Here is a 10,208-nt window from a genome sequence, read left to right as displayed (position 1 = left end):
GATCAAGCACAATTGATATCAGGTACCTCATCAACTCTCCACCATCACAGTATGTAGTTGAATCTTAATATAAACACCTTTGAATGCAAATGCAGGTGGCTCCAGCAGAATTAGAAGTAATACTTCTAAGTTATCCCAGTGTTCTTGATGCAGCAGTCATACCATGCGGAAGCAGCTTGTCCTTCAAACCCAACAAGAAGTTGTCTCCAAGTTATACAAAAATTTCCTTTTAATTTTCTTGGAGGATCAGGGAAGGAAAATCTTCCACAACCTGCTTTTCAAAATGATTATGATGCTGCAATAAGAAGGGTACTTGAATAAATATAAAAGATTTATAAACTAAGGAATTTTCTCAATGCAGTTTCCATGGAAAGAAACTACATAATAATCTGTTTTAATGACAAGTCAATAAGTCCTTGTGCTGCAGTCTCCCCACTACACTACAATCATGTCCTGCAGGCTTCAGATGTAACACTGTCAATCCAAAACTGTTGGGCTCGTGCCATAAACCAATAAACTGTTTTATGTCAATTTATTTGATTTCTGATGGATAAGGGCCGCTTGGCAAAGGCCAAGTTACTGGTGTATTGGAGTTTGCATAGTGTAGTGCCCCTTTACCCACATGGCTGTTGTCATCTGTAGTGCTTAGCATTTTAGGAGTTGCCACGATGTAATAGTCTGCTTCCTTGTGATCTGCAGTGACAAGAATCAAATAGAACTGGCAAACACGGACATCGAGGGAATCCAATATAATTTGACGGGTGTAAGACACTTCTGTTTCAACCAAGACCATTTGATGGTTCTGAATCCTGAAATTGAAACTCATCTCATTCCCCATGCTGATGTGTTGTTGGACTGTATGGGTGACCTAGCACCTGTTAAATTTGCATAACCCAAAATGATGAAATTAGTAGAGAACAACTCATGAAAAAGCTTAGCATACCAAGGGCATCAATCAAGAAGGCAGAATGAGCCACCTTGTAGGCGTGTAAAACCAATCACCAATGAGAAGATCAAACTCTGCTTCTGGCTGAGGGAAGGGAACAGCAATCACAATCCTGCAGCAGGCATTTGTAAGTTGATGGTGGGGAAGTAGGAGAAAGTGCCAATTTTGTCCTTGGTCTGAAACACGTAAGTCCCAGTTCTTACCAGGTTGGATTGGACAATTCGTTGCAGACACACCATCTTGCCATGAGTTTAGCCTCTTCTGTATGGCATTCCAGCAACACCACAACCACAAACACCTTAGCTCATTAAGCCTTCAATCAACAAATTATTTGAATACATGCAACCCAAAAATAAGTTTCAATGTACCATTCATGGCTGTCATATTTGTTCTACTTTCTAATCTTCAACTACTATGGACTCTCTAATCATCTCATCCCATGTTGTTGCCCCCTAGTTCCAATCCAACATTATCATTGGCCTGACAACCACACCATTGTCAAAGTGACTAAATTTGTGGCTCTAATTTACTAATTTTGTGAATGTTAAATTTTGTTATTAAATAAGTCAAAAAAAAATCTTGATATTTGAATTGATTATCTTTAAAAGAGAAAAACTTTAGAATATTCATTATATACATATAAATCTATTATTGGTTGAAAATACTAACAAGAGGAACTTGGCCTGACCATCCACCCCAACTAACTTTAAAGCACAATTCTCCCTTATGTTTCATCCTATCTTCCCTTTTGATTTTACAACCAGTACCAACTCTAGAATCATGTTGTAGATGAAGTTGCAACTACTGATGCATCTTGTTGGGGATCTATCAGGATAAATAGCACCAACCAAGAATGCCAGCATAAGGCCTATATTCATTAGAAGTAAGCATGTAGTTCCAGAGAATAGAATACAAACACCAAGAAAATTCTTGTTTCAAGGCATGGTATATACATCTCATGTTTTGGACACATACATTACAGGGCACTTAGGATACAAAACCATTTTTCACTAGTTTTTCTTTGTCTACCCTATATCATACTAACTATAGCACCTCCTTAGGAGAAGATACAAAAAATAAAAGAAACAGATTCACGTAAATGAGTCATTACATGCCTCTTCATCTCATCTCCCTAGTGGCAAAGTATTCTCCCAAATCATTATAGCTAGTAACCCAAAACCAAAAGGCTAAAAAAAAGATTCATGAACTTAATTACCATATATGCCATGTTATCATGAAGAGAGTGTCAGAAGGATCTGATATTCGACTGTCAATATTGCTGACGCTTACTGGACTTAATTTTATTTTCTGAACTGTAGTTTTAATTCTACCTCCGTTTCAAAGCATTTTGATTAAAAGAAACAACTGCAGCAAGATGCCTGGTATAATTCTTTCTGCAACAATGTTTGTTTTTTTGGCACTATTGAGTACTGATCCTTGTTCCAATAGACTAAGTACTTCCAGCATCTGAAAACAAATGTAAACTGGTTAGAGCATGTGCAAAGTAGCAAATCACATAAAAATTATAACATTGTATTGACTACTTAGAAGATCAATATGTGACTGCCAACTTTTTCGTGAAAAGCATGATGGGAATAGTTCTAATATATTTCTATTTACAGTATTCTAAAATTAGTAGGTAAACCATAATCATTTCAGGCTAGTAGCATTTTATTGGAACACAGTACCAGATACATATTGAACATTCTTAAAGGTTTTCCATTATAACAGCCTCCATCAAGTTATATGTTTGAGAATTCAGTAACAACTTAAATTTCAGTTCAATAACATTCAACTAATTATCTCCACCTTTGTCAACCAGCCACATGCCCAGAGGAAGCAAGGTTGTTGTAGGTAGAAAGCCAAAGTAAATTTAATAGTTACAGTTTACGAACATGAACTATATTTTGTTGAACTTTGATGGCCTTGCAATCACCCAGGAGCAAACATGAAACACAAGGCTGTTGAGAAACGTTATAGTCTATGGACTACCTGGATCAGTATACCAATTCTATAATGCTTTAGTTGAACGAATGAGGCCAGATAAATACTAAAATTCAGTTGTTCTCTTCAACTTCATTGAGTGATACTTGAGTAAGAATAGTCCAAGTTCTATGGTAGACCAAGATGACTAAGACATTGAACCTTCAAGACCTTTGAAGCAGCATACAAGGAACAATCTTCTTGCCAATTTAGTAAAAACAGAAACTTTTTGGTGCACTTGGAACCAAATTCAGGGATTTGCAATCTAGTTAATGTTCTCAGTAGTTTAGTATTTTATAATTTGCTCGGGCACCTTAGTGTCAGTGGCTCCAAGTGGTGCTTAAAAAGTCCATCTCAGAAGTTGCAAACAAAGCACATCCTTGAAAATGACCTTTCCAAGCACAATAAAATAATATTTGGATGCTCATTCCATGAAAATAATTTTTCTTGCAAATATTTTAATTAGAATCAAAAGTATTTATGAAAATACTAAAAATACCACAGGATAATGTTATTAGTTCGAGCAGGCCCTCAAAACAAGGCCTCAAAAATCACAGGACAGTTATAGGTCATTATTCATTTAAGTTGTTTCCAAAGGTAGTACTAGTCTTTCTTTCCAATAGACACAAACAACCAAGAAGATGACTGAGCCTAACAAACTACTAGAATACTGTTGATTCAGAATGATAGATGACAAAATGTATGTGTTTTGGGGAGATACCTTTGAGGTGAGTTCTTTAAAGCATTGCTGCACATTCTCTCTAGTTTTAGCACTACATTCAAGAAATGAACATTATGCTTCTGTGCAAGGGACATTCCTTCTTCTCTAGTGAGTGCTCTTTCACTATCCTGAAAATGTGATTTGTTGTAAAAATGAGGTACTCATATTCTTTAAAAGAAAAATGTAACAATGCAATAAGGAAACAAAACCATGAAGCTTACATCTGCTTTGAGATTATTAAGATTAACAACCAGGAATTTTATTTCCATGAAATATGATATTGAACATGAATAAGTTCTTCATGGCGCCACTAATCCTCTGCATAAGTGTAGGTGGGTGATTGTTGTCTGTGTTTTTCCTTTGGGTAGTGGTGGTGGGGAGCCAAAGTGGTTGTTTAGGAAAAGATAGCAAGATCATACAACTTACCCTATCAACTTTATTCCCAACTAAAATTTTGATGCACTTGTGATTACTGGAGTAGAGATCTACTTCCTTTTCCCAAACATCCAACAAGTTTGTAAAGATTTCTTGCCTTGTTACATCCTAAACTAAGATGAAAATTAAAATCCCAAACTAATTATTCAATTAACCAAAGTTGAGCTATAATGCTAGCTAAAGCAAAATACCAGAGTTCAAAAATTTAATGAGCTAAGTATTTCATTTAAAAAAAGAAGAAGAAAGCAAGAAATTAAAGAACTAAATAAACACACATAAGCTAGCAGTTTGTGTGTTGTATACAGTACACACTTTTTTTTTTTATTTAACAAACCAGCATGTAAGGGAAGGAAAGGGGAGAAAGATTTGAAAATTTTGCCAGATATGAAGTGGACAAGGACAGGCATAGTTAACAAACTCGCTCCCCTGTTTCTTGGAACAAGAACATGCTGGAAATAAAACTATATGTTGAAATAGAACAATAGGTCACCCAATAAGAATGCAATGGTTACATGCCACCAAAGAAATATACCAGCATAAAGATAGATACATTTTCTACTACATTCTCGCATAGACCAACTTATAAAATTGATTCCCATTGGGGACTGATAATTAAATTACTGCATTATAGATGGTTAAAGCACCAGCTAAAGCTTGAAAGAGAGGGAAAGGCAAATTAACTGTTTAGGCAGTCACAATTCACCTAATGGCATCAGTCTGATACACATTGGAGGCCCATATCCAAACAACTTAGAGTTTTCAGGAAAGTAGGTAGCTTAACATATTATTAGAGCTATGATTAACTAGAGGTCTCAAGTTTTGCTTTTAACCCCATATCCTACTGTTATCCTCATATGATATACATTAACCGCTAATTTGTCTCTTCACGTGTGGATATATCATAACATAATATACATTGAGTATCCTAATTTGATATGTATTATGGGTCCATTTCCTAACCTTCTAATTTGCCTCTCCATACTTGGATATCCTAATAACATACATTATGGGTCCATATTCTAACTGTTAATTTGTTGTATTATGTATTATAAATTATGGGCTCATATCCTTACTACTAATTTGTCTCTCCATGCTCAGATATCCTAATATTATACACATTATGGGTCCATTTCCTAACTGTTAATTCTCTCTTAATATGCGGATATCCTAATATAATTACATTATGGGACCATTTCCTAAGTGCTAATTTGTTATATTATGGATCCATTTCCTATCTGCTAATTTGTCTCTCCATGTGCAAATATTCTAATATGATAAACATTATGGGCTCATATCCTAATGGCTTATTTGTCTCTTCATGTGCAAATATCCTAGTATGACATGCGTTATTGGTCCATATCCTAACTGCTAATTTGCCTCTCCACATGCAGTCACACATGAAGAAGGGTGTTAGTGTGGTATACATTGTGGGTACATATGCCAATGGCTTAGGCTTTTAGGAAAATTGGTAGCTTAACATTGCTCATGTTTTACTTCAAGAATCCAAACCCAACTATACATTATAAATTTTTCAAGATTTTACCAAACTGAAGAACAAACTTAAGCACCCACACAAGTTGCTCCATTGTCTTGTTCTGCTTCTTCCTTTTTCTGTCTTTTAATGGTGAATCCAACAGTCACATTGAACTTCTTAAAGTGCAAATTGCTTAGCATCCCCACTTTAGAACTAGCTCTGGAGTTAGTAATCTATATTCTTGATTAGTTAGGAAACTGTAATTGAACATCGTTATTCACAAGATACTCTCTCTGCTCTCATTTCTTCATTCTTCTTTTCCTATGTCCCTTTTCTTTCCCTCACTGCAGTCCGAAGAAAGCATAATCAGTTTTGTTCATTTTTATCTTTTCAGATATGTTTAACATTAGTGTGTCCCATAAACCATTATTCCTCAGCCCATTAACATGACTAAATTAGTAGACAACATTGTCCTCCAATTATATCCCAAAAATACAACAATTGTTTCCTCCTTTTCTTTTGATACATAGCTCAAACTTTACCACTTATAAAAAATAGTTCCTGTGGGCTGTTATATATAGACACACATAAGTTTGTTTTACACAAGAGTGCATAGTATGCCCCAATATTTTCAATATTACCAAGGCCAGTTTCCAGAATATGAAAATAGCCAGCTGCATATGTGGCTTATTACAAACCTAAATATTGTATTATTGCTTCTGGCAACTCTAATTCAATAATTCCTAGTGCTTCCATTATGCTTAAAAATTCCAGGTTAGAGATGATAATGGAAAATGGAGCATGATGTGTTTCTATGGGATTGTTGGCTTCTTCATTTATTTTGAATTGTAGATACTTTTACCCAGCAATAGAAATGAACACTTCCAGTGCTTTCTAGTTGTGATCCACATGGGCCTTTCTCACGTTTCCTTGTGAAATTCCAAAAATCAATCCTCAATATTGTTACAAAGTATGAAATGAGTGTCAAAAGCTCATCAATGGATAAATTTCATTGCTCTACCCATCAAACAAGAAAATTATAATTCATTTAATTTCTATGGATAAAGGGGGAGGTGAGCGGCAATTCATCCTAGTAAGATAGCAGGTAGTGCAATTAGGATAAGTTGTACAATCAACTCAAGCAAAACTTAGTTTATGCATGTCCAGAAAATCATGACTTCATTTTTATCCTTTTAACATCAATAAAGCAGAGTTTGTGTCAATATGGGGGAAGAAAATTACCAATACATGGCATAAAAGTCTTCAGAACAGCAACACTGCTATCATATCCCTTGGACCTGAGGCTTTTGAGGACTAGCTCAAGTGGCAAGGGGTTGGGGTGGAGATTAAGTAAATTCCATGTGATAGAAAACGAAAGGGAAATAAAGCAACAACAACACAAGCCTACAGAAAAGGCTGCTGTCATAGTCTTTGTCCATGTCTAAGCAACTGTGTTAGACTGGCATCCACATGGCCATATTTTCATAGCACTTTAAGATTTTGCAATCTCATATAAAGCAGTAGAAACCATGTTACTGCCCTTGTTGCTTGGATTAATTAAACATATGACAAATGGAAAATGTATGCAAAATATAAGTAGCTAACATCATGGAGAGGTGAAATTTGTGAGTTAAAGATAAGATTAGAACAAGGAACACAGAGGAAAACTTAGACCAACCCCATTACATGGAAAAATTAAGGTGCAGATGAAGATGGTTAAGAAATTGTCAAAAATGGTGGCACCAATAAGAGCATGTAAGATGGAACAACTTCAAGAGAAAGAAGAATCATTCATATTATTTGGCAGCGTATTATGGAACCAGAACCAAATGGGATCTATTTTATGAATGCTTTAAAAAATATTATGGACTCATTCAATTTCCATGGGACTCCAAATACTATAGCTTTGGTATAGTCACTAATGCCTTTATTTCATATTGGTGTCTATTAATCCATTTCTCTTTTTACCTTTCATTAATTGATGAAGTGATAATTATTTCAAACGAAAACACGTGAACAAAAATAAATAAATAAATAAAAGAAAAAACAATTCAAAAATACATTAGACATATGACCACAATATATGAATTTGGAGAAAGAAAGGTTTGCACTTATAGTGAGCCTATCAATAAAAAGAAGTGGAAGAAGAAGAAGAAAGAAGTTAGAATGTTTCATCACATACCCAGAATAATGCCATGGACACCTCTGCAGTAAGTGTTTGTTAATGTTCCAAACCTCTCCTGTCCAGCTGCAACCAAAAAAAAAACTATTGCTAGCAAACAACTTGAGTTGTCTTTGAAAAAAAAAAAGAAAACAAATGTCACCTTCACTAGTTCCCAATTATGCTATGATTCTACAGGCATTATAATTTAATGTACAGTGAGATTTGAAGCTTTCATTCCAAATCAAATGCTGCAAAGAGGGGTGACATCCCTTTACGGAGTACAAAAGTTTCCTAAATCCTTCATATTGTTTACATTCAAAGTCAAGTTTCTTTTAAAAGAAAAGCATTAAAACTTTTTCCTTACCCAACATCATATAAAACTACCCCATTTTTTATCCACAGTTCTGCTGCATGAGATAAACTATCACTGAGCTAACAATATTTCACAGAAACTCCTAAAGACAACCAAGGAGCATTCTTATTCTTTTCTAAACTTGAATAATGGAGCAAAGAAATTTTCAACCATAAATGAGGCAACTCCAGCAAAATGTGACAAGAAAAGTGGTTAGTGAAAGCATCTGGAGGAAAACCCCTTGGAATCCCATGAAATCAGAAGTTGAAACCCAAGTACAACTCCTTAGTTGGTACTTATGTGTCCTAGATTGTAAACTTCAATCTTTTCCCACCAATTGTGAGTAGCATAACCTTGAAATCAATTCCTGCAAATGGTTAAACAATACCTAAAGCTCAACATATATCAGATAGAAAAAACTGAAGTGGTGAAGCCCATGAGAAGAAAATGAGGTTGGTATTGCTACTTTAATTTACAAGCCATTCATCATGTAGTGCATATAATTCTTCTAGCAGCACCCTGAAAATTAAAACTCAGAAGGCTACAAGCCCAAAACCATGAAAGAAAATGTATCTTATGGTTTAAACATTAAGGCGGGAAAATTTTCTTGTTGCTGACAGAACTAGGATTAAAACTAAGTTACCTACTCTATGGGTGAAGAACTCCAACATATAATTTATGGAGTCTAGAGTGTTATATCCATTCCACCAACTTACATTTCCTGAAGCTCTCTTCATATCAGTTTAAAAATGCCAAAGTTGACTATCTGAACACAATCTATCTTATTTGACCAGACCCCTGTTTCTTTTCATCAAAAATTATATTGGGCAACTTGCCCATCCAAAATAGGAGAACCCAAATCTAAAGTGATTTTGAAAGAAAGCATCAAGTGAAGCTAATGCATATTGATGGCATTGTGCCTATCAATTTGGTTCGCTAACCAGCCTCGGTATGTGCGGAGCTTATGTCATCCCTCAGTTAACCCAATTTAGCAACCAGGCTCTGATTGAAGACATAACTCAAACACTTGGAGCCAAAATCAGGACTCAAACAAAAGATCAAGAGAATCACATTTCTTGGGGACAAATAACATGTCTTCGCGTCTCTGGAGGCCTCTCTGCAACCCTCTCTTCCACAGTGGGGTTTGGTATATTGGGTTACCTCATAAGAGGATGAACCCTTCAAATAACATAAAACAACTTCATTGGATGCAACATGTTCCTTTTCCCCACATTTCCCCTCTTCCCTTCTGTTGGATCATAAATTTGAGTGTTTCACACTAGTTCCAATGTTGGATAACCACATGAAAGAATTGCTAACAAATTAATAATCCAAAGCTTATAATACCAATGAGAAAAATCCCTAATTACAAACACCTACGAGCCATCATACAAACAACCACCCACCCACCATCTATTTAGATCTTTCCTGAATCAAACCCACAAAAAACTGCAGATGGGTCTTCCACTAATAGACAGAATTTACAATCTAACAGACAAACTTCTGTTTTAAATTCAATTTACACAAACCCAAAAACAAGAACGAAAACAAGTAAATTACTAGAGAAGAAAAGAAAAAGAAAATTATGTTAAATGCCCAAAAGCTCCTAGAACATGAAGAGCCAGTGAAAAAGTAGAGTTAAAGTTTCTAAATGTAAAACTGGGGTTGAATTATAAGGACACCAGGCATGAGGCAAGAAGCAGATATGGAAAATCTTGAGACAAGTAACATATGCTGCTAATGGTGACTAAAATATCTTGGGGCGTGTAGAGTCTGTTGGCTTAGGTTTCATAATGAATACCTGGAGCATCTATATGGATCATCTGAAATTAGCATCTCTGTGTAGTCCAAAGTGATCATATGAACAGAACCACTTAATCAAGGAAAACAACTGTATGGATCAAATATACCACCCCATATACTCATTATTGACGCTGTTGATGCTGTAATTCGCTGATCATAAATAGGTCTTTCATTGAAATCCTATATAGGTAAATGAAATAATTTAAATGCAATATTAACAACTTCAACACAATACTGAAACTTTTCACTTTACATTTTTTTGCCACAATCAAATGAAAATTGAACATGCACCCACAAGTACAACCTCAATAATAATAATAAAGAATAAAT

The 10,208-nt window shown here is 35.2% G+C and overlaps 1 long non-coding RNA gene across 8 annotated transcripts; it reads right to left on the bottom strand.

The window, feature by feature from the left end:
- Positions 1 to 313: 313 nt before the first annotated feature.
- LOC100251236 (uncharacterized) lies at positions 314 to 10,169 on the bottom strand. Of its 8 annotated transcripts, none has more exons than XR_002029511.2 (7): positions 9,877 to 10,169; positions 7,742 to 7,807; positions 6,802 to 6,873; positions 3,651 to 3,778; positions 1,150 to 2,413; positions 978 to 1,058; positions 314 to 875 (listed from the first exon to the last, which is right to left on the bottom strand). It is a non-coding gene; the product is annotated as an uncharacterized LOC100251236 (long non-coding RNA). The 8 variants fall into 8 exon arrangements; XR_009467430.1 differs by lacking the exon at positions 9,877 to 10,169 and having other exon boundaries at positions 1,150 to 1,207; positions 2,163 to 2,413; positions 7,742 to 9,869; XR_002029507.2 differs by having other exon boundaries at positions 7,742 to 10,165.
- Positions 10,170 to 10,208: the final 39 nt, after the last annotated feature.

Source organism: Vitis vinifera, chromosome 13, assembly GCF_030704535.1.
Source record: "Vitis vinifera cultivar Pinot Noir 40024 chromosome 13, ASM3070453v1".
Classification (NCBI taxonomy): Eukaryota; Viridiplantae; Streptophyta; class Magnoliopsida; order Vitales; family Vitaceae; genus Vitis; species Vitis vinifera.
This window is presented reverse-complemented; position numbering and strand designations above follow the sequence as displayed.